The sequence below is a fragment of the Hyla sarda genome, chromosome 5, assembly GCF_029499605.1.
Source record: "Hyla sarda isolate aHylSar1 chromosome 5, aHylSar1.hap1, whole genome shotgun sequence".
NCBI lineage: Eukaryota > Metazoa > Chordata > Amphibia > Anura > Hylidae > Hyla > Hyla sarda.
The window spans coordinates 250,532,730-250,556,468 of record NC_079193.1 but is presented as its reverse complement, the minus strand read 5'-3'; positions in this window follow the sequence as shown (position 1 = coordinate 250,556,468).

Here is a 23,739-nt window from a genome sequence, read left to right as displayed (position 1 = left end):
GCAGTTGTGGCATACCTCATGCTACTTAGTTAGGTAATTGGTGCTTAGGATATGATGATTACCCTTGTGTAGTAAAAAAAAAACTGCTCAAGTGTAGGTATTTGGGGTTTAGGATACAACGGTCATATAATTCAGCCCTGACAACAAATTTACATTTATTTAAAGGGGATATTCAGGATTTAACCCCTTAAGTACCAAGCCCATTTTGACCTTAAGGACCAGGCCAATTTTATTTTAGCATTTTCGTCTTTTCCTCCTCGTCTTCTAAAAATCGTAACTCTTTTATATTTTCATCCACAGACAAGTATGAGGGCTTGTTTTTTGCATGACCAGTTTTCCTGCGTAATGACATCACTCATTTTACCATAAAATGTATGTTGCAACCAAAAAAATACCCATGATTATATACTTTTCTATTATTGATTTGCTTAAAAAAAATTGCTAACTTTTTAACCAAATTAGTATGTTTAACCCCTTAAGGACCAAGGACGTACCGGTACGTCCTTGGTCCTGCTCTTCTGATATAACGCGGGGTTACACAGTAACCCCGCGTCATATCATGGCGGGCCCGGCGTCATAGTGAAGCCGGGACCCGCCTCTAATAGCGCGCAGCGCCGATCGCGGCGCCGCGCGCTATTAACCCTTTAGCCGCGCGCTCAAAGCTGAGCCGCGCGGCTAAAAGTGAAAGTGAAAGTTCCCGGCTAGCTCAGTCGGGCTGTTCGGGATAGCCGCGGCTAATCGCGGCATCCCGAACAGCTGACAGGACAGCGGGAGGGCCCCTACCTGCCTCCTCGCTGTCCGATCGCCGAATGACTGCTCAGTGCCTGAGATCCAGGCATGAGCAGTCATCCGGCAGAATCGTTGATCACTGGTTTCTTATGAGAAACCAGTGATCAACATAGAAGATCAGTGTGTGCAGTGTTATAGGTCCCTATGGGACCTATAACACTGCAAAAAAAAAGTGAAAAAAAAAAGTGAATAAACATCATTTAACTCCTCCCCTATTAAAAGTTTGAATCACCCCCCTTTTCCAATAAAAAAAAAAACACAGTGTAAATAAAAATAAAAATAAACATATGTGGTATCACCGCGTGCGGAAATGTCCGAATTATAAAAATATATCATTAATTAAACCGCTCGGTCAATGGCGTGCGCGCAAAAAAATTCCAAAGTCCAAAATAGTGCATTTTTGGTCACTTTTTATATCATTTAAAAATGAATAAAAAGTGATCAATAAGTCCTATCAATGCAAAAATGGTACCGTTAAAAACTTCAGATCACGGCGCAAAAAATGAGCGCTCATACCGCCCTATACACGGAAAAATAAAAAAGTTATAGGGGTCAGAAGATGACAATTTTAAACATATTAATTTTCCTGCATGTAGTTATGATTTTTTCCAGAAGTCCGACAAAATCAAACCTATATAAGTAGGGTATCATTTTAATCGTATGGACCTACAGAATACATATCAGGTGTCATTTTTACCGAAAAATGTACTACGTAGAAACGGAAGCCCCCAAAAGTTACAAAACAGCGTTTTTTTTTCAATTTTGTCGCACAATGATTTTTTTTCCCGCTTCACCATAGATTTTTGGGCAAAATGACTAACGTCATTACAAAGTAGAATTGGTGGCGCAAAAAATAAGCCATCATATGGATTTTTAGGTGTAAATTTGAAAGAGTTATGATTTTTTAAAGGCAAGGAGCAAAAAACGAAAATGCAAAAACGGAAAAACCTCCGGTCCTTAAGGGGTTAAAATCCTTCTATTTTGACGACCTATAACTTTTTCATTTTTCCGTATAATCGGCGGTTTGGGGGCTCATTTTTGCGCCATGATGTGTACTTTTTATTGATAACCCATTTGTGTTTATGAAACTCATACTTAAAAATAAAAAGTGACAAAAAAGTAGCAATTTTGCGTTTTTTTTTATGTTCACGCCGTTCACCGTACGTGATTAATAACATTATATTTTAATAGTTTAGACATTTATGAACGCGGTGATAACAAATATGTGTATAGATTTTTTTTATTTTTTTTTACACTTTATGGGAGTAAAATGGGAAGAAAACGACATATTACATTTTTATTGGGGGAGGGGATTTTTTATTTTTTTTTAAACTTTTTTTTTTACTTTCATTTTTACATTTTAATAGTCCCCATAGGGGACTATCTATAGCAATTGTTTGATTGCTAATACTGTTCAGTGCTATGCATAGGGCATAGCACTGATCAGTATTATCGGTAATCTGCTGCTCTGGTCTGCTCCATCTCAGACCAGAGCAAAAGACAACCGGAGACGGCCGGAGCAAGGTGAGGGGACCTCTGGCCACCATGCTGGATGATCGAATTGCCGCGGCAGCGCTGAGGGTGATCCGATCATCCATTTAAAATACCGCACTGCCGCAGATGGTGTGATCTGTATTGATCACGGCATCTGAGGGGTTAATGGCGGACATCCGCGTGATCGCCGATGTCCACCGTTACCACTGGGTCCCTGGCTGCTGATAGCAGCCGGGACCTGCCGCGCATGACTCGAGCACCGGTCCAGTGCTCGCAGTCATGGCAGTGCGTAAATGTACGTCATGCTTAGAGATGAGCGAACTTACAGTAAATTCGATTCGTCACGAACTTCTCGGCTCAGCGGTTGCTGACTTTTCCTGCATAAATTAGTTCAGCTTTCCGGTGCTCCGGTGGGCTGGAAAAGGTGGATGCAGTCCTAGGAAAGAGTCTCCTAGGACTGTATCCACCTTTTCCAGCTTACGGGAGCACCTGAAAGCTGAACTAATTCATGCAGGAAAAGTTATCAACTCCCGAGCCGAGAAGTTCATGACGAATCAAATTTACTGTAAGTTCGCTCATCTCTAGTCATGGTGCGTGAAATACCATGGTACCATGACGTGGTATGAAGGGGTTAAAAAACTGTTGATTTCTTCCGAAATGCCTTCAGCTTGTGTCTGGTATTGCAACTTAGTTCCATTGAATTGTAATACCACACACAACCTGAGGACTCTGTGGCTCTGTTTTTGTAAAAAATTAGCTCTGTTTTTCAAGTCCTGAATAACCCCTTCTATACATTTTTTAACGATATTAGATTAAACAAAATTATACACATTCATTTTTGTTGTTATTGTACTGACAAACATGACAGAGGTAACATTTAGTTTTCACCAGACATAATTTTATGTAATGTCAGGAAATGAGTATGAACCAGGCCCAGGCTATCTGCAGCTGACACCCTCTGCCTGTGGCTGGCATCACAGATCAGTCCAATGCTAGTTATTCAACTTCTTAAAGGGGTACTCCAATGGAAAACATTTTTATAAATCAACAGGAGCCAGAAAGTAAATCAGATTTGTAAATTACTTTTATTTAAAAATATTAACCCTTCCAGTACTTATCAGCTGCTGTATGTGCCAGAGGAAGTTCTTTTTTTATTTTTTAGTTCCTTTCTGTCTGACCACATTGCTTTCTGTTGACACCTTTGTCCCTTTTAGGAACTGTCCAGAGTAGGAGCAAATCCCAATAGAAAACCTATCCTGCTCCAAACAGTACCTAAAATGGACAGAGGTGTCAGCAGAGAGCACTGTGGTCAAACAGAAAGGAAGTTCAAAAAGAAGAGAACTTCATCTGGAACATACAGCAGCTAATAAGTACTGGGAGGGTTAAGATTTTTAAATAAAAGTAATTTGCACATCTGTTTAACTTTCTGGGATCAGTTGATTGAAAAAAAAATGTTTTCCAGGGGAGTACCCCTTTAATGCCACCATGATGTTTAGGAAGTTATTTGGCATTTGATTGTCCTGTTTGGTCCCCAATGATGCCCACGTCCAATGCCCAGGGGCCTTATGGAGGCTTCTGTCGCTGCCTTGATCAATCTTCTTACAGCATGCCACAAGCATTCTATACAAAAGTGCACAGATAAGACAGTATACAACAATATAGTATGTACTGCACACTGTATTATAGCAATCACATGATCAATTTTTCAAGACCACTAGGTGGCCTAAAAGAAGTGTAAAAACAAGGATAATACAAATTCTAATTACCCTTTTTTCCTTTTTTTTTTTTTTAAATACATGAAACATAACTATAAAAAATAAACATATTTAGATTTACCATATGTAGAAATGTCAAAAAATACAATATTATCAAATTGTGTGTCCTGCATGTCAAACATTGAAAATAAAAATGGCAAAAGGGTGTTATTGTCACCTTTTATCTCACAAAATATGGAATGAAAAGGGATGAAAAAGTTACATATTTTGAAGATCCTTATGTGACATGTTGTGGTCTATTTAAGAGACTCTGCCTTGACTACTTATATTTGAAATAATTTCAAGAATCAGATCACATCTAAAACAAAATGATGAAATATGGCAATATCCTTTTCACAGATTATTTGTTATGTGTAAATGTAAACACTATTACTTACAAACAAAACATTCAATTGCTAATTCTTAATGCAAACAGCAGATGGCACTAGTGTAGAATAAATAGTTTTCAGTTTCTGCTAGCTGATACTGTATATTAAGGTATTACTGTAGTACAATTTAAGCTCTCTCTATCTCTCTTTCTAATATATATATATATATATATATATATATATATATATATGACAAAAAAGGAATTGACTGCAGCACACCGGCGTATCCAGGAAAAAATGTTGTAGCTTTATTCCATAGATACAAGGACTACATTTCTGTGGTCTCACACCACCATTGTCAAGTCAGAATACAAGTGATCCAATGGGGTTTAAATACAAGTGATCATGTGACATACAAATTTGCATATGTAGAATAAGACACAAACAAAATATATCAGATAATCGTGAATAATAAAGTACATAAGGGAGACATACCATATGACTCCATAAGGTGCTAAGTGCATACATGAAAGTACATAAATATTAAGTGTACAATAAGGTTAAAAAATATGAAAAAATCCAGATGGGGGCGTAACCACATTCATTGAAAGAATTATAGATAACCAATGATATTTAACCATGGTGAGAGATAGGGAGGTGGCAAATAGAACTTACCCCCGGCATGTTCAAACAAACACTGCATGAAGCGGTGGGTCTGTATGCGCCAGAATGGCGCTTCCGTGTCAACAGTAGGGAGCCAATGAGAGCATAGATACGCATATTACATCATAGGTCACGTGGCGACTCTCTCCCCACACATGAGGAGCGAGAAGGCCGTGCGGCCATATTAGGCATGGGCAAAGGAAAGCAATGTGGAGAGTGGCTAAGAATGGCGAGTCACATGGCCGAACAAAGGAGTCAGATGACCACGCTGGAGCACATGGCAAGGTTTCAGGGGAAACTACAGAATAATTGTCCAAAGTAGAGGATATATCCAATCATAAAAAATATCAAAAAGGTCAGAAATGATAAAATCTCTGCTGGCAAGCAGAATACACAGGTGCATAAGGGATTACAGGATCTCTGCTACCAGACATCTTTCAGGGTTGTCAGCATCTTGCTGCTGGACCCTGACTCCGGTTGCCACCTGTGCCCTCCCTATTTGGCAGGACTCATGTTGGTTGGGTTACCCTGGGCTCACTTCTTTAAATCTGCCCAGTATACCTGTGTACTCTGTCTGGTAGCAGAGACCCTATAATCCCTGATGCACCTGTGTATTCTGCTTGCCAGCAGAGATTTTATAATTTCTGTCCTTTTTAATATTTTTTTATGTTTGGATATATCCTTTACTTTGGCCAATTATTCAGTATTTTCCCCTGATACCTAGCCATGTGCTCCAGCGTGGTCATGTGACTCCTTTGTTTGGCCATGTGACTCACCATTCTTAGCCACTCACCACATTGCTTTACTTTGCCCATCCCTAATATGGACGCACGGCGTTCTCTCTCCTCATACGCATGCGTGGGAAGAGAGTCTCCGCGTGACCTATGATGTAATATGCATATCTATGTGCTCATTGGCTCCCAACTGTTGACACGGAAGCGCCGTTCTGGTGTGCACAGACCCACGGCTTCATGCGGTGTTTGTTTGAACATGCCGGGGGTAAGTCCTATTTGCCACTTCCCTATCTCTCACCATGGATAAATATTATTGGTTATCTATAATTCTTTCAACTAATGTGGCTACGCCCCCATCTGGATTTTTTCAAGTTTTTAACCTTATTGTACACTTAATATTGCATGTACTTTCATGTATGCACTTAGCACCTTATGGAGTCATATGGTATGTCTCCCTTATACACTTTATTATTCACGATTATCTATGATATGTCTTATTCTACATATGCAATTTTGTATGTCACATGATCACTTGTATTTAAACCCCATTGGATCACTTGTATTTTGAATTGACAATGGTGGTGTGAGACCACAGAAACGTAGTCCTTATATCTATGGAAGAAAGCTACAACATTTGTTACTGGACACGCCGGGGTGCTGCAGTCAATTCCTTTTTTGTCTATCTACTTTGTTGGACCCAGGACCAGGGCCCCTGTGACTGCTTGCACTCACTACCTCTTGTGCCACCTGGTGTGCTGCTCTCCCTTTATATATATATATATATATATATATATATATATATATATATATTACAGACCAAAAGTTTGGACACACTTTCTCATTCAGAGTTTTATTCATTTCCATGACTATGAAAATTGTAGATTCACACTGAAGGCATCAAAACTGTGTATTAACACATGTGGAATTAAATACATAACAAAAATGTGTGAAAATATGTCATATTCTAGGTTCTAGCCACTTTTTGCTTTGAATACTGCTTTGCACACTCTTGGCATTCTCTTGATGAGCTTCAAGAGGTAGTCACCTGAAATGGTCTTCCAACCAGAGTTCCCAGAGATGCTTAGCAATTGTTGGCCCTTTTGGCCTTCACTCTGCAGTCCAGCTCACCCCAAACCATCTCGATTGGGTTCAGGTCCAGTGACAGTGGAGGCCAGGTCATCTGGCACAGCACCCCATCACTCTCATTCTTGGTCAAATTGCCCTAACACAGCCTGGAGGTGTGTTTGGGGTCACTGTCCTGTTGAAAAATAAATGATGGTCCAACTAAACGCAAACCGGATGGAATAGCATGCCGCTGCAAGATGCTGTGGTAGCCATGCTGGTTCAGTATGCTTTCAATTTTGAATAAATCCCCAACAGTGTCACCAGCAAAGCACCCCCAAACCATCACACCTCCTCCTCCACACCAGCACACCTGTGAAGTGAAAACCATTTCAGGTGACTACCCATTGAAGCTCAACAAGAGAACGCCAAGAGTGTGCAAAGCAGTAATCAAATCAAAAGGTGGCTACTTTGAAGAACCTAGAATATGACATATTTTCAGTTGTTTCACACTATTTTGTTTTGTATATAATTCCACATGTGTTAATTTATAGTTTTGATGCCTTCAATGTGAATCTACAATTGTCATAGTCATGAAAATAAAGAAAACTCTGAATGAGAAGGTGTGTCCAAACTTTTGGTCTGTACTGTATATATATATATATATATATATATATATATATATATATATATACAGTAAACAATGACACACCACTCCAAATATAGATTCAAAGCAATTGTTTCTGATGTGAAGTTCATGGAATAAAGGCACAAATTTATTTTAAATCTACATTTGGAGTGCTGTGCCATTGTTTACTGCTATGGACCTTGATAAAGTCAGGGACACTTGCTCCCTTCTATTTGAGTAACAAAGTAGCACTATATTATTTATACTGACAGCGGCTGAAATAAGTATTGAACATGTCACAATTTTTCTCACTAAATAAATCTCCAAAGATGATATTGACATGAAGTTTAAATTATGTGTAATAATGTGAAATGACACAGGGAACAAAAGAATGGGCCATTCTAGTAGCTTTATTTTCTTTCTTTAAAACCATTTGAGAGTTTCCTTGGCTGTGTGTTTAGGATCATTGGGGAGATTTATCAAAGTTGTCTATGTCCCGCATAAATATAGACCAAACTACAGAGCGTTAGGCTGGTCTATTGTGCTCCTAATTTATCAAAAGTCGCACAGCTCTTGATAAATTCTGTGCACAGACTTCGTGATCTATGCTTTAGACTGTATTTAAACCTGCTCCAACATGGTCTGACATTTCGGTGTACTTTCAGCCAATGTGACTTGTCGCTGAAAAGTCGCTATTGATAAATTCAGCACCAATGCATTTTTCCATCTAAAATAGACTAGAATGCATCATGTTCTAAAAATCCTCTAAAGCAAAGGTCGCAGAAAAGTCACCCATATTTAGACTGCAACTTTCTGTGCGACAAATTTAGACAGGAAAAGCAGTCTAAATCCTTTGATAAATATCCCCCATTGTCTTGCTGTAATGTCCAATCTCTATCTATCATCCAAGTAGAAGGCAGCAGATTTTTGTAGAGATTCATTTGCCCATTCATCCTTCCTTCCCTTATGTGAAGTTTTCAGTACTATTTACTGAAAACCAGCCGCACACCATGATGTTCCCACCTCCAAACTTCACTGTTGGCATGGTATTTTCAGGGTGATGTGCAGTGCCATTTCTACTCCAAACATGGTGCGTATTATGGCATCCAAACATTTCCATTTTGCTCTCATCTGACCACACTATATTCTTCCAGAATGTCATTGGCTTTTCCAAATGTTGTGCAGCACTTTAAACAAGCTTTAACATGGTTTTTATTCAGTAACTAGCTGAGTACCCAGCATTGCCTGTTTTTTCCTCCCTAATCCTTGTTGGGGAGGAAAATAAACAAAGCTTTAGACTTCATATTCCATCCTCATAGATTGTTGTCATATCCTAACCCCATATCCCATCCTCATATCCTGACCTCCTATCCCGACCTCCTATCCCATCCTCCTATCCTGTCCTCCTATCCCGACCTCCTATCCCGACCTCCTATCCCATCCTCCTATCCCGTCCTCCTATCCTGTCCTCATATCCCATCCTCCTATCTCAACCTCCTATCCCGACCTCCTATCTCGACCTCCTACCGCAACCTCCTATCTTGACCTCCTATCCCGTCCTCCTCTCCCGTCCTCCTATGCCATGCTCCTATCCCATCCTCATATCCCATTCTCATATCCCATCCTCATATCCCGTCTATATATCCCATCCTCCTATCTCAAGCTCCTATCTCTTCCTCCTATCCCAACCTTCTATCCTGTCCTCCTATCCAGTCCTCCTATCTCAACCTCCTATCCCTACCTCCTATCCCCACCTCCTATCCCCACCTCCTATCCTGACTTCCTATCTCAACCTCCTATCTCGACCTCCTTTCCCGTCCTCATATCTCGACCTCCCATCTCGACCTCCTATCCCCTTCTTCAGGTAACAGGCTTACATACATCCTCTCAACACATCAACACAATCTATTTAAATTAATTTTGGCACCAAAACACAGGGGCTACAAGCCACGCCCCATGGGCGGGGCTAACTTTAAAAACACTTCCCGGAAGTTTGGCTCACAACATATTAGCATTTTTGCATAAAATCTCATTAAAACACTAGTAATGATAAAACAACAACAATAAAATAGTTACAATAAATGAATACATAAGTGTAAACCATCTTTCAGATACGGGATCGGTATCTTGTTGCCGCAAGGCTCCGGGACCCGACGTCCCATCGCGCATGCGTAGTTCCTATTGTTTCAGACCGACCGGCGCCTGCGCCGTCTGGGGAGCTTTGATATATAACGCGAGTCTGTAGAGACTTATACTGCGCACGCGCAGCTTCGCGATTCCACAGATGTTTTTACTGCGCATGCGCCCAGTGATTCTGTCTCGGATGCTGGATTCTCTTACCCGGACAGATGTATGGGCTAGGTCCCCAGGTCCACAGGTACTTGACCGGCTTGTATCCCTTCTATGAACTCAATTAACAGTTGGCATACAATAATAACCAAAACATTTTATAGAAACTAGTTACAATCGTAGTTAGGATCATACAATTGTGGCTATTCAATGTAATGAATGCCAAGATAGCCGATGTTACTGAATATAGTGCAATGATGGTAAAAGAGAAGGTTATTTCTCAGATCCATAATCCCATTGGATAAATACAATATGATAAAAGAATACCACTGTGTACCTAAATGGAACGCAAATGGGTGGTCAAATATGAGGCATATCTTGGACCACCGTATCCCATGATAGGAAAAAAGGGACATTTTATTCCTAATAAGTAAATGGACCCCAGGTTGCTGTTATAGTGTGGGAACTATATTGACTACTCCTAGGGCTCATAGTAGGAGGGAATAATCTGGTCAGCAAAAATATGCCATAAATAATAATAATGGTATTGCTATTCGCCCTTGATTAGATAATGGAATGACCTCAATAGATCAAATCCATACATTCATTGAGGCCAACCAGTGTCAGTGTATTCAGTTTATAAATCCAGTAGGATTATCTTCACTGGAGTCTTTCGAAGCAGTTATGTACTTCTGCTGGAATGGATTCTATGGCTGTCAATTTGAACGCCGCAAAATTGTTATTATGTGTTTCCTATGCGTGGCGTGAGATGCTATGGAATAAGAAACCTTTTTGAACATTAAAACAATGCTTATTTATCCTTGATCTTAATTATTGTTTGGTGCGTCCCACATATTGAAAATGGCAGTCGCATTCCAGGAGATAAATCGCATGTGTTGATGAGCAATCAATTTTGTTCTTAATTTTAACCCCTTAACGATGCAGGACGTATATTTACGTTCTGCGCCCGCTCCCGCGATATGAAGCGGGATCGCGCGGCGATCCTGCATCATATCGCGGCGGTTCCGTTGCTCATCAACGGCCGGGACCCGCGGCTAATACCACACATCGCCGATCTCGGCGATGTGCGGTATTAACCCTTTAGAAGCGGCGTTCAAAGCTGACCGCCGCTTCTAAAGTGAAACTGAAAGTGACCCGGCTGCTCAGTCGGGCTGTTCGGGAGCGCCGCGATGAAATCGCAGCGTCCCGAACAGCTGATCGGACACCGGGAGGGCTCTTACCTGGCTCCTCGGTGTCCGATCGACGAATGACTGCTCCGTGCCTGAGATCCAGGCAGGAGCAGTCAAGCGCCGATAAAGCTGATCAAAGGCGTGTTAATACACGCCAGTGATCAGCATAGGAGATCAGTGTGTGCAGTGTTATAGGTCCCTATGGGACCTATAACACTGCAAAAAAAAATGTAAAAAAAAAGTGTTAATAAAGGTCATTTAACCCCTTCCCTAATAAAAGTTTTAATCCCCCCCCTTTTCCCATAAAAAAAATAAAACAGTGTAAAAAAATAAATAAATAAACATATGTGGTATCGCCGCGTGCGTAAATGTCCGAACTGTAAAAATATATCATTTATTAAACCGCACGGTCAATGGCGTACGCGCAAAAAAATTCCAAAGTCCAAAAAAGCGTATTTTGGTCACTTTTTATACCATTAAAAAAATGAATAAAAAGTGATCAAAAAGCCCGATCAAAATAAAAATCATACCGATAAAAACTTCAGATCACGGCGCAAAAAATGAGTCCTCATACCGCCCTGTACATGGAAAAATAAAAAAGTTATAGGGGTCAGAAGATGACATTTTTAAACGTATAAATTTTCCTGCATGCGACAAAGTCAAACCTATATAAGTAGGGTATCATTTTACCGTATGGACCTACAGAATAATGATAAGGTGTAATTTTTACCGAAAAAAGGAACTGCGTAGAAACGGAAGCCCCCAAAAGTTACAAAATGGCGTTTTTTTTTCGATTTTGTCGCACAATTATTTTTTTTCCGTTCTGCCGTGCATTTTTGGGTAAAATGACTAATGTCACTGCAAAGTAGAATTGGTGACGCAAAAAATAAGCCATAATATGGATTTTTAGGTGGAAAATTGAAAGGGTTATGATTTTTAAAAGGTAAGGAGGAAAAAACGAAAGTGCAAAAACGGAAAAACCCTGAGTCCTTAAGGGGCTAAAGGTTTCTCCTGTGTTATGGCTTTGAAATGTTTTTGTACCATGTTTGATATTTAGACAACATTTACAGGAGCTTCCGCCACACCTGAACGTACCCGGTGATTTTGCTCTATTTCTTTTATCCTGATTAGCATCCTTAAGTCTGCTAGGGGCTAACTTGCTTTTCAATGTTGCTGCCCTTCTGAAGGTAAGTTGTGGTTTTGGCGGAATATGTTTGTTTAGAATGGGGTCTTTGAAGAGGATATTCCAGTTCTTCTCAAAAATTTTCCTGATTATGTTATGGTTCTCCGAGTATGTTGTAATGAAATTATGTTTGTAATCCGATGATAGGTTATTGTTGGTGTTTTTATCTTTTTTGTTGAGGTCTTCCACATCTCCTTCAGGTTTTGTAACACTTCTATTTGTGCTTGATCCCTTCCTTAATGCTCGTTGATAGGCCGCTTTTATGATTATCTTAAGATATCCTCTCTCAGTGAGACGTTCAGATATAAGGCGACTTTGGATTTTATAATCTCTAGTATTCGTGCAATTACTTCGTATCCGATAAAATTGTCCATAAGGGAGGCTAGTCTTCCATTTCCTATAATGGCAACTTTTATATGATAGAAGGCTATTGCCATCCACTTTCTTGAAATATGTTTTCGTTATAACCTGATGGTTATTGTTGGATAACACAAGATCCAAGTATTCTATCTGTTTATCACATTTCCCAGAAAGGGTGATGTTGTATCCATTATTATTAAGATGTTCCGTGAATATGTTAAAATCCTCTTTAGAACCTTTCCAAATGAACAACAGGTTGTCTATATACCTTCTATATAGTAGTATGTTGTTTACCCAAGGGTGATTTTCATATATATTTTCTTGTTCGAATGCGCCGATATATAAATTGGCAAAAGCCGGCGCAAATCTCTTACCCATAGCGGTCCCATGGGTCTGTTCATAAATTTTTCCTTCAAAGGAAAAATAATTGTGGGGAAGAATGAATCTGATACATTCTAGGATAAATATTGTCTGGATGGCTGGCATGGAAGGATCTTTCTCCAGCACTTTTTCAATGATTTCCTGGCCTCGTTCATGAGGTATATTTGAGTATAATGCAGAGACATCCAAGGTAGCCCATAGATATTCTGGCTGCCATTCGACACCTCTCGGTGCTTTAATCAGTGATGGTGTATTCTTGAGGTAAGATTTTAATTCAACAACATATTTTTGAAGTAAAGTGTCCATATATTTGGACATATTACTTGAGATCGAGTTAATCCCCAAAATGATGGGTCTGCTTGGGGGGTGGTCCACGCTTTTGTGGACCTTCGGGAGATGGTAGAATAAAGCCGTTTTAGAATTTTTTATGAGAATAAATTATTTTTCTTTTTTAGTCAGCACCCCATTCTTATGCGCTTCTTCAACAAAACTATTGCATAATATTTGGTATTTCCGGGTCGGGTCATAGGTGAGTGTGGTGTAGTAAATGCCGATCCCGTATCTGAAAGATGGTTTACACTTATGTATTCATTTATTGTAACTATTTTATTGTTGTTGTTTTTTCATTACTAGTGTTTTAATGAGATTTTCTGCAAATATGTTGTGAGCCAAACTTCTGGGCAGTGTTTTTAAAGTATCCCCGCCCATGGGGGGTGGCTTGTAGCGCAGGTGTTTTGGTGCCAAAATTCATTTAAATAGAGTGTGTTGATGAGAGAGTATGTATGTAAGCCTGTTACCTGAAGAAAAGGCTAGGACCTCGAAACGCGTTGTTTTTTGGCTACAATAAAGAACAATTGAACCTTCATCTGATGTTGGAAGTGGTTTGCGCTAGCTTCCTGGTTTTTCCTTCACCTGTATATCCATTATTCCATTGGCTGGAGTCGCATCCACGCTGACACCGGAGAAGCAGCACCACCCATTATTCTACGCCATCATAGTAGTTGTGACTCTTTCACAACTCATCCAGGTGAGCACTTTGACTTATAATTGTCTGTGCCCACCGCATTGTATCAGAGATATTGTCCCATGGGAAGCTCTGCCTCTTTTATTTTATAGAAACATATTGCTATCGGATCCGGCCAGAGGAAATCCGAATAAGAAAGGGACATTTGCCACCACATATTTCACATCCAGGAGGCAATAGAAGTTCCCCACCGGCATTCGAGCTCCCACATGCCTGTTTTTTCATTGGGACATATCTTTCATTATTCTCTGCTAAGAGACAAGATGTCCTGCTAAGAGGTTGTACGAACTTTTAGTAAGGTCTATTCAGACCTATCCAGGTCTGATTATTATAGAGACTGCATGACATTTGGGCTGCATTTAACTTATATTGTATTCATCAAAGATTTGGTGTTAGCGGAATATTTAATATTTATCTTTTGATATTATTATTCTGTATCTATTACTGTAAAATGTGTCCTGCAGTTCCACTACTTGAGGGTTGAGCACAAATAGGAAAGAGATCTATTGAACAATAAGACACACACAATAAGTCACACACTTTACAGTTTCCTCTTGGTTTATTCATCTGTGTAAACAAAAAAATAGGGATTATTGCACCACTAGACTAACCAAAAGGGACCGTCTGATTGATCAGTTTTCCTTACCCCTAAATCTAATCACAACAGACCATTTGGATCCAGCCAAAAACAACAATCTGGACCCTATGGCCTGTGACCTCCCTAAACTCTTTTTCGAGCTTGAACGCTCTTTAAAAAATGAAATTCAACATCACACTGACCTTCGTTTTCTCCGCACTTACATCATGGAAAATATTATCCCTAGAGGTCTGAGATTGAGACCGGAACCCGCCATCATAGATGATATGGAATTTGTAGGAGAATGGAAGGATATGATGCACGACTTCTCCGTAGCTATTATGGAACTTCTATGTAAGAAGCGGGAAAAAGTGTGTCAAACTCTGAATAATGACATATCAACCCAGATGGATACAATCAATCTATACAGAAATCATCAGGACTTCCCCAAATTAGACAGAGCCTTGACAGTAAGGATTCTGAAAATAGAAAGGGAAGTTCTGGAGAAAAAATCCAATAAACTGAACCGTGACAGGAGGGATTATATCACGGGAAACATCAAGTATTGGATTAAAGAAAATCAAAATGAACAGGAACAATCTCATGGCCAGGGTCACAGCCTGCATTTCAGAGTAGGAAATTCCACACCTCAGGACCGTATACCCTCGCAAAAAAGACATCAACCCACTCCCAGGAAAAATGGGGGCAACCAGCAGAATACTAAAAACAGCAGTAATCATCAAAACACCAGGAACTTCACTAACAGCAAATTCCCCACCCATCAAGGGAAAAATAGGAATACCCTCTCCAAGGACCCAGTGATTCGGAGGAAGTCGTCCAACAAAGACCAATACACCTACACCGACAACTACCAAAGAAGGTGTGGAGGTTATGTTGGGAAGCTCTAGAAGTATTAATCAGAATCATCTGCCTCCCAACAAAACATCTAGTATGGAGACCCTCACCAGGAATTCTAGGAATCTTGAAACAATAGAGGACCTCCCACTTGGATTGCCAGACTTTCCGTTATTATCCAAAAGGCTATCGGATCAGGCAGCACTCATACACGAATTACGGAACATCACTAACAAGGAGTGCATAGTACAAAGCCCTGCAAAAGCCGTGGGTATAGAGGAATGTATCAGTGGAAATGGAGCCTCCCTTAACATCGAGGAGTTGGACAAACTATATGAAGAAGCCACCATTCGTTCCTCCTTAGCCCTTCCCCCACTTTTTTTGTAGATGTTTTACCAGAAACACTCAGATCCACAACGGTCGCAGATCTACTTGATGATACATTGATTACTATATGCGAGACTCAAGCATCATTAAATCTAGGGTTCCCCTACACCAGGTGAGGAAGCCATTCCCAGTATACAAAAAGAGACTCCACCCAACAATAGAAATTCTAATCACTCCACACTTTTTTTTAGAACTCCCTGCCACTCTCACCCCCACGTATACTATAAAGAGAGACCCAGGGAGTACCTACATAACAAATTATTACAGCCCAAGACCACAAAAGAGAAAAGGACCAGAGGAAGAAAAACTAAGAGAGGTTGCAGAGGGGGGTGGCACAAGAAAAAAAGATTCCCTAGTACCCAAATAATACAGCACAAATAATACAGTAATACAGCCATCCAGCACTTCCGAAACAGAGAGTACGAAAATTTTCAATCTCTCTGATCACATTCTAAAAGAGAATGAACGCAGTCTTCTAAACAAAGGGCTGTCGTTCTGTCCATCCAATGTCATCAATGAATTTGAATTGTATGTTGATCTGAACAAATTCATTCGTAAATGAACACTAACAACACATTTTAGTCTACCTAATCTGAACAGGAAAACTATGGAACCTGTGGAAACTAATTTGAAGGGCCTGGATTCACCCCCTATCTTGACTCATCTAAAACCTCCATCTACATTCTTTCCAACCCATCACAAAGGGCACTACATCGAGACCTTTTTTGAGTTAGTGTCAGGAGAATTTAGGAGTTTGGGTCTGCAAAAAAAACGGACACCAGGCAAACTTTCGAAATCAGAACTAGATGCACCAAAAAACCTATCACAAGATGGCAACCTGGTGATTAGGAGTGCAGATAAGGTAGGTGAAGTCGTTTTGCAAAAACTTGAGGATTACATCAAGGAGGCATTCGGTATTCTTGAAGATCCTGATTATTACACCACACTCACCTATGACCCGACCCGGAAATACCAAATATTATGCAATAGTTTGGTTGAAGGAGTGCATAAGAATGGGGTGCTGACTAAAAAAGAAAAATAATTTATTCTCATCAAAAATCCTAAAACGGCTTTATTCTACCATCTCCTGAAGGTCCACAAAAGTGTGGACCACCCCCAAGGCAGACCCATCATTTCGGGGATTAACTCAATCTCAAGTAATATGTCCAAATATGTGGACACTTTATTTCAAAAATATGTTGTTGAATTAAAATCTTACATCAAGGATACACATCACTGATTGAAGCCCTGAGAGGTGTTGAATGGCAGCCAGAATATATATGGGCTACCTTGGATGTCCCTGCATTATACTCAAATATACCTCATGAACAAGGCCTGGAAGTCATTGAAAAAGTGCTGGAGAAAGATCCTTCCATGCCAGCCATCCAGACAAAATCTATCCTAGAATGTATCAGATTCATTCTTCCCCACAATTATTTTTCCTTTGAAGGAAAAATGTATGAACAGACCCATGGGACTGCTATTGGTAAGCGCCGGCTTTTGCCAATTTATATATGGGCGCATTCGAACAAGAACATATATATGAAAATCACCCTTGGGTAAACAACATACTACTATATAGAAGGTATATAGACAACCTGTTGTTCATTTGGAAAGGTTCTAAAGAGGATTTTAACATATTCACGGAACATCTTAATAATAATAACGGATACAACATCACCCTTTCTGGGAAATGTGATAAACAGATAGAATACTTGGATCTTGTGTTATCCAACAATAACCATCAGGTTATAACGAAAAAAATATTCAAGAAAGTGGATGGCAATAGCCTTCTATCATATAAAAGTTGCCATTATAGGAAATGGAAGACTAGCCTCCCCTATGGACAATTTTATCAGATACGAAGGAATTGCACAAATACTAGAGATTATAAAATCCAAAGTCACCTTATATCTGAACGTCTCACTGGTAGAGGATATCCTAAGAAAATCATAAAATCGGCCTATCAACGAGCATTAAGGAAGGGATCAAGCACAAATAGAAGTGGTACAGAACCTGAAGGAAATATGGAAGACCTCAACAAAAAAGATAAAAACACCAACAATAACCTATCAGCGGATTACAAACATAATTTCATTACAACATACTCGGAGAACCATAACATAATCAGAAAAGTTTTTGAGAACTGGAATATCCTCCTCAAAGACCCCATTCTAAACCAACATATTCCGCCAAAACCACAACTTACCTTCAGAAGGGCAGCAACATTGAAAAGCAAGTTAGCCCCTAGCAGACTTAAGGATGCTAATCAGGATAAAAGAATTATAGCAAAATCACCGGGTACATTCAGATGTGGCGGAAGCTCCTGTGAATGTAGTCTAAATATCAAACAAGGTACAAAAACATTTCAAAGCCATAACACAGGAGAAACCTTTAAAATTAAGAACAAAATTGATTGCTCATCAACACATGTGATTTATCTCCTGGAATGCGACTGCCATTTTCAATATGTGGGACGCACTAAGCAACAATTAAGATCAAGGATGAATAAGCATCATTTTAATGTTCAAAAAGGTTTCTTATTCCATAGCATAACCGCTTTGAAAGACTCCAGCGAAGAGAATCCTACTTGATTTATAAACTGAATACACTGACACCGGTTGGCCTCAATGAATGTATGGATTTGATCTATTGAGGTCATTCCATCATATAATGAAGGGCGAATAGCAATACCAGTATTATTATTTATGGCATATTTTTGCTGACCAGATTATTCCCTCCTACTATGAGCCCAAGGAGTAGTCAATATAGACCCCACACTATAACAGCAACCTGGGGTCCATTTACTTATTAGGAATAAAATGTCCCTTTTTTCCTATCATGGGATACGGTGGTCCAAGATATGCCTCATATTTGACCACCCATTTGCGGTCCATTTAGGGACACATTGGTATTCTTTTATCATATTGTATTTATCCAATGGGATTATGGATCTGAGAAATAACCTTCTCTTTTACCATCATTGCACTATATTCAGTAACATTGGCTATCTTGACATTCATTACATTGAATAACTACAATTGTATGATCCTAACTACGATTGTAACTAGTTTCTATAACATTTTTTTGGTTATTATTGCATGCCAACTGTTAATTGAGTTCATAGAAGGGATACAAGCAGGTCCCGTACCTGTGGACCTAGCCCATACATCTGTCCGGGTAAGAGAAGCCGGCATCCAAGACAGAAACACTGGGCGCATGCGCAGTAAAAAGATCTGCGGAATCGCGATTCCCAGTAGAAACTCTACAAGCTGCGCGTGCACAGTATAAGTCTCTACGGAGTCGCGTTATATCTTATTTTATTGTTGTTGTTTTATCATTACTAGTGTTTTAATGAGATTTTATGCAAATATGCAAATATGTTGTGAGCCAAACTTCCAGGCAGTGTTTTTAACCCCTTAAGGACTCAATGTTTTTCCGTTCTTGCATTTTCACTTTTTTCCTCATCACCTTCGAAAAAGAATAACGCTTTCAATTTTGCACCTAAAAATCCATATTATGGGTTATTTTTTTCGCCAACAATTCTACTTTGCAGTGACATTAGTCATTTTACCAAAAAATCCACGGCGAAACGGAAAAAAATATCATTGTGCGACAAAATTGAAGAAAAGATTTCATTTTGTAAATTTTGGGGGCTCCTGTTTCTACGCAGTGGATTTTTTTGTAAAAATTATACCTTATTTTTATTCTGTAGGTCCATACGGTTAAAATGATACCCTACTTATATAGGTTGGATATTGTGGTACTTCAGAAAAAAATCATAACTACATGCAGGAAAATTGATAAATTAAAAATTCTCATCTTCTAACCCCTATAACAATTTTTTTTCCACGTACGGGCCAGTATGAGGACTCATTTTTTGCGCCGTGTTCTGAAGTTTTTATCGGTTCCATTTTTGTATTGATCGGACTTTTTGATCGCTTTTTATGAATTTTTTCATGATATAAAAAGTGACCAATAATACACTATTTTGGACTTTTTTGCGCACACGCCATTGACCGTGCAATTTAATTAACGATATATTTTTATAGTTTGGACATTTTCGCACGCGGCGATACCACATATGTTTATTTTTATTTAACACAGTTTTTTTTTATGGGAAAATAGGGGTGATTCAAACTTTTAATAGGGAAGGGGTTAAATTACCTGTTAACTTTTTTTTTTTCGCATTTTTTTTTTTTGCAGTGTTATAGCTCCCATAGGGACCTAAAACACTGCACACACTGATCTCCTATGCTGATCCCTGCAAAGCCATAGCTCTGCAGGGATCAGTCAGATAAGCGGTCGATTGCTCAAGCCTGTAGCTCAGGCTTGGAGCAATCAATTGACAATCGGATGCCTTGGAGAGAGGTAAGGAGACCTCCGCCTGCGTCCTAGCTGATCGGAACATCGCAATTTTATCGCGATGTCCCGATCAGCCCGACTGAGCTGCCAGGAACGGTTTACTTTAGTTTTCAGACACGGCGATCAAAGTTTATTGCCGCGTCTGAAAATGAAAGTATACCGTTCCCGGCAGCTCAGTCGGGCTGATCGGGACATCGCGATAAAATCGCGATGTTCCGAACAGCTGGGACGCAGGTCTCCTTACCTCTCTCCACGGCGTCCGATCGTCAATTGATTGCTCCAAGCCAGTGCCGCTCGCTATTAGCCACGGGTCCCGGCTGTTGTTAGAGGCCGGGCCCGACCCGTTATGACGTGGGCCACGCCGTAGCAGTACATCATGAGTCCTTAAGGGGTTAAAGTTAGCCACGCTAAAATTCATTTAAATAGAGTGTGTTGATGAGAGAGTTTGTATGTAAGCCTGTTACCTGAAGAAGAGGCTAGGACCTGTTTTTTGGCTACAATAAAGAACAATTGAACTTTCATCTGATGTTGGAAGTGGTTTGCGCTATCTACCTGGTTTTTCCTTCACCTGTATATCCATTATTCCATCGGCTGGAGTCGCATCCACGCTGACACCGGAGGAGCAGCACCACCCATTATTCTACACCATCATAGTAGTTGTGACTCTTTCACAACTCATCCAGGTGAGCACTTTGACTTATAATTGTCTGTTCCCACTGCCTTGTATCAGAGATACTGTCCCATGGGAAGCTCTGCCTCTTTTATTATATAGAAACAACCTCCTATCCCATCCTCCTAACCCGTCTTCATATCCCGTCCTCATATCCCGTCCTCCTATTTCAACCTCCTATCTCGACCTCCTATCTAGACCTCCTATTCCGACCTCATATCCCGACCAGTAATATGTGTTCCAGGTATTGAAATATCTCTAGCTGTACGGAAGTTATGTGGGAACATACATTTCCCATTGATTTGCATGGGACTTTAAACAAAAACCCTGACCCTCACCAATGGGGGTAGTTAAGGGTTACATTAACTATCCTATATTTTAAGTGACATATAAGTGACATGTGACCAAGTATTATCGAAATATCTCCAGCCGTTTGGAAGTTATGCAGTAACATATATTTCCCATAAACTTGCATGGGAATTTAAAGAAAAACCCTGACCCTGGCAAATGGGGGTGAGTAAGGGTTAAATTACCCATCCTATGTTTGTTGTTGACATATAAGTAACATGTGTACCAAGTTTCATGTTAATATCTTTAGCCATTTGGACGTCATGCTGGAACATACAAACACACACACACACACATACAGTGGGGATCAAAAGTTTGGGCAACTCAGGTAAAAATTTGTATCAACGTGCATAAAGAAGCCAAGGAAAGATGGAAAAATCTCCAAAAGGCATCAAGCTAAAGATTAGACAAAAGTTAGATTTTATTTCCATAATTTACACTTTCAAAATAACAGAAAACAAAAAATATGGCATCCGCAAAAGTTTGGGCACCCTGCAGAATTTATAGTATGCACTGCCCCCTTTGCAAAACTGAGACCTGCCAGTGTCATGGATTGCAGTGTTGCTCGCGAATATTCGCAATACGAATTTTATTCGCGAATATCGCATAATTGCGAATATCGCATATTCGCGAATTCGCGAATATTCGCGAATATAGCACTATATATTCGTAATTACAAAAATAATTTTTTTTTTTTTTTTCACAGTACACATAACAGTGATCATCCCTCTGTGCTTCTAGCTTGTGTAGTGTAAAGAAGGCTCTAATACTACTGTGTGAGACCGGTGTGCGACTTTTCGCATATGCGAAAATTAGCATATGCTAATTTCCGCATATGCGAATTGTTGTATATGCAAATTTTCGCATATGTTAATTTTTCGCACACGCGAATATTTGCATATGCGAAAATAAACCGTGAATATTTGCGATTATATGACGAATACTCGTCCATATATTCGCGAATTTTCGCAAATTCGAATGTGGCCTATGCCGCTCAACACTAATGGATTGTTCTTAATCATCATCTGGGAAGACCAGGTGATGTCAATCTCAAAGGTTTTAACCCCTTAAGGACTCAGGGTTTTTCAGTTTTTGCACTTTCGTTTTTTCCTCCTTACCTTTTAAAAATCATAACCCTTTTAATTTTCCACCAAAAATCCATGTGATGGCTTATTTTTTGCGTCACCAATTCTACTTTGCAGTGACATTAGTCATTTTACCTAAAAAATCATGGTGAAACGGAAAAAAAAAACATCATTGTGCGACAAAATCGAAGAAATAACGCCATTTTGAAACTTTTGGGGGCTTCCGTTTCTACGCAGTGCATATTTTGGTAAAAATGGCACATTATCATTATTCTGTAGCTCCATATGGTTAAAATGATAACCTACTTATATAGGTTTGATTTTGTCGTACTTCTGGAAAAAATCATAAATACATGCAGGAAAATTTATACGTTTAAAAATGTCATCTTCCGACCCCTATAACTTTTTTATTTTTCCACATACAGGGCGTTATGAGGACAAATTTTTTGTGCCGTGATCTGAAGTTTTTATAAGTACGATTTTTATTTTGAATGGACTTTTTGATCACTTTTTATACATTTTTTAATGGTATGAAAAGTGAACAAAAATACGCCTTTTTGGATTTTGGAATTTTTTTGCGCGTACGCCATTGACCGTGCGGTATAATTAAAGATATATTTTTATAGTTCGGACATTTACGCACGTGGCGATACCACATATGTTTATTTTCTTTTATTTACATAGTTTTATTTTTTTTATGGGAAAAGGGGGGTGATTCAAACTTTTATTAGGGAAGGGGTTAAAGGACCTTTATTAACACTTGCACCTATAACCTATAACACTTGCACCTATAACCTAGTGTTGACCTATAACACTGCACACACTGATTTCTCATGCTGATCACTCGCGTGTATTAACACGCCTGTGATCAGTGTTATCGGCACTTGACTGCTCCTGCCTGGATCTCAGGCACGGAGCAGTCATTCGTCGATCGGACACCGAGGAGGCAAGTAAGGGCCCTCCCGGTGTCCTGTAAGCTGTTCGGGACACCGCATATCGGCATATCGCGGGAGCCGGCGGAGGACGTAAATATATTTTCTGCGTCGTTAAGGAGTTAAATGTCCAGACTCATCTGATCTTGCCCAAACAATCAGCACCATGGGTTCTTCTAAGCAGTTGTCTAGAAATCTGAAACTGAAAATAGTTGATGCTCACAAAGCTGGAGAAGGCCACAAGAAGATAGCAAAACCTTTTCAGAGGTCAATATCCTCTGTTCGGAATGTAATTAAGAAATGGCTGCAATCAGGAACAGTGGAAGTTAAAGCAAGATCAGGAAGACCAAGAAAAATATCAGACAGAACAGCTCGCAGGATAGTGAGAAAAACAATTCAAAACCCCCCGTTTGACTGCACAATCCCTCCAGAAAGATCTGGCAGACACTGGAGTTGTGGTCAACTCTTCCACTATAAAGAGATACTTGTACAAATATGGTCTTCATGGAAGAGTCATCAGAAGAAAACCTCTTCTATGTCCTCACCACAAAAATCTGCATTTGAACTTTGCAAATAAACATACAGTGGTCCCTCAATATACGATGGTAATTCGTTCCAAACGAGCCATCGTTTGTGGAAT